The 2,472-nt window shown below is 35.0% G+C and overlaps 1 protein-coding gene across 2 annotated transcripts in view; it reads right to left on the reverse strand.

Moving 5' to 3' along the window:
- The window catches only part of LOC106868090 (uroporphyrinogen decarboxylase), a 19,769-nt gene that overhangs the window by 11,876 nt on the left and 5,421 nt on the right, over positions 1 to 2,472 (reverse strand). The gene's annotated exons all lie outside the window — the stretch shown is intronic.

Here is a 2,472-nt window from a genome sequence, read left to right on the forward strand (position 1 = left end):
CACTCCTGCGCCTATATTCATACAAACTACAAATCCTCACACTCTAGAACACAGACTACATTAATACAATACACACACACACACACATATACGATGGGCTTCTTTCAGTTTCCGTCTACCAAATCCACTCACAAGGCTTTGGTCAGCCCGAGGCTATAGTAGAAGACACTTGCCCAAGATGCCACGCAGTGGGACTGAACCCAGAGGCATGTGGTTGGTAAGCAAGCTGCTTACCACACAGCCACTCCTGCGCCTATATTCATACAAACTACAAATCCTCACACTCTAGAACACAGACTACATTAATACAATACACACACACACACACATACAAAACTTGTATATGGGAACCTCTAGGCAACCTGCTAGAAATAGCAACCATATCTCACTTCTTGGGAAGAATGAAATAGTTATGGTATGCTCATGGTTGGAATGTCTGTGATCATAGGTCTTCTTGATCTAGTCTGACCTGAAACTTAACTTAACTACGACCATTACAACAACAAAACCTTATTTCATGTAATGTCTGTAGGTGTGGCAAATTGTCAAGTCATTCCATCTCTCTGGTATGTTGAAATATAGTAATTAGTGGTAGAATAAGAGACACACATACAGACAACTAAACATATTCCAGACATTTTTAATTGCTTTTAACATGGGTAATCAGCGTCGGTTAGTCCAGCTGTTTTGTATGCATTTTTTAAAAGTGTTTTATACATGAATACTTGCCCTAGAAGATCAGTCAACTATGACATGAATATGGTATATTATTATCATTATTATTATTATTATTATTATTATTGGTTTTCATTGGTCCTTTTGACTAAAGGTGGGGAGCTGGCAGAGTTGTTAGCTGTTAGCACGCTGGACAAAATGCTTAGCAGTATTTTACCCGTTGCTATGTTCTGAGTTCAAATCCGGCCAAGGTCGATTTTGCCTTTCTTCCTTTCAAGGTCAATAAATTAAGTACCAGTTGCATACTGGGTTTGATCTATTTGACTTGCCCCCTCCCTGCAAAAATTTCAGGCCTTGTGCCTATAACAGAAAGGATTATCATTATTAATGACATTTCTTCCAATTCTTTATGTGCCAAGCTCAAATCCTACCAAAATAACTTTGCCTTTCATGGTCAATGAATTAAGCATCATTTGGATACTAGGGTCAGTGTAATTTACTAGCCCCTACCACAAATTTCAGCTTGTGCCTGTCCCCCTCCTCTAAGTCCCGGTGGCTAATAAAAGAAATTATTATTATTATTATTATTATTATTAGTGGCATTTTTTCCAGCTCTTTGTGTGCCATGCTCAAATCCTGCCAAGGTCAACTTCACCTTTCAGCTTTTCAGGGTCAATAAAATAAGGTACCAGTAATCAATTAAGCCTCTCCCTCTAAAATTGCTGGCCTTGTGCCAAAGTTTAAAACAACTATCATAAAATAAAATCATCACTATCATCATCGTCATTATTATCTCTGTCTTAGCGAAGGCGGAGGTATTGTTTTCAGTTGTGTTTGTTTGTTTGTCCGTGGACAAGATATCTCAAGAACCGCTGGATGGATTCGGATGAAACTTTCAGGGCTGTTTGGCCTCATGACTGGCACGAACTGATTAGATTTTGAGATGAATCCAGTACTGGACAAGGATTTTGGATTATTTTTCCTGTTTTTTTACTTAATTTCTGAGAGTGGTCGGGCTCATTTTTAGTATTCTCATTTGTAAGAGCAGTCGAGTTCATTGCAGATATTCTCATTTTAAAAATCATCTCCAGCTAATCATTGAGAGGATGTTGGTTTTGCCTTGGCAGAGGTTTGCACTCTCTGAGTGCTCTTATTATTATTATTATTATTATTATTATCATTATTACTTTAAAATCATGGAGTGAAGGAAAGTGCATTAAACTATACTTAGATTCATAATTCTATATTCTGAAATAGAATCAAACTCTCATGGTCAATTTAACCTTTCATTCCACTTGAACAATTAGATTAAGTACCAGTGGTTTACTGAGAAGAAAGAACAAATTTGAAGAAAAGGTATAAAAAAGGTATAATGGCCTAAACATAAATACACGCCTTTTGATTTATGTAAGTGAATATCATTATAATACAGACTTACATTTATTTATTTTTGATTAAACTTATCTTATCATTAATTAATTTATTCTGGTCATATACGTTTTTTCCTTCTAATTACAGTCATTTTTGAAATTTTGATTTTTGATTTACGGTTTGCTTCAATCTCACATAATATGATTTTAAACCTATCATCATCGATTAGAAAAAAACTTTAGTCGAAAGAACCAATGAAAAGAAACTAATTTCAAATGTGTATCTGTCAATGTAAACTGTATATTTTATACACACAAACTTTATTTTGTTCTATTCTCAATCTAAACTGTCTGATGAACAGAAACATGAAACTCTGAGTAGCAGTTTTTTGTGATATTTTTGCAGCTTTAAAAATAATAAATTGTA

Source organism: Octopus bimaculoides, chromosome 9 (genome assembly GCF_001194135.2).
Source record: "Octopus bimaculoides isolate UCB-OBI-ISO-001 chromosome 9, ASM119413v2, whole genome shotgun sequence".
NCBI classification, from domain to species: domain Eukaryota; kingdom Metazoa; phylum Mollusca; class Cephalopoda; order Octopoda; family Octopodidae; genus Octopus; species Octopus bimaculoides.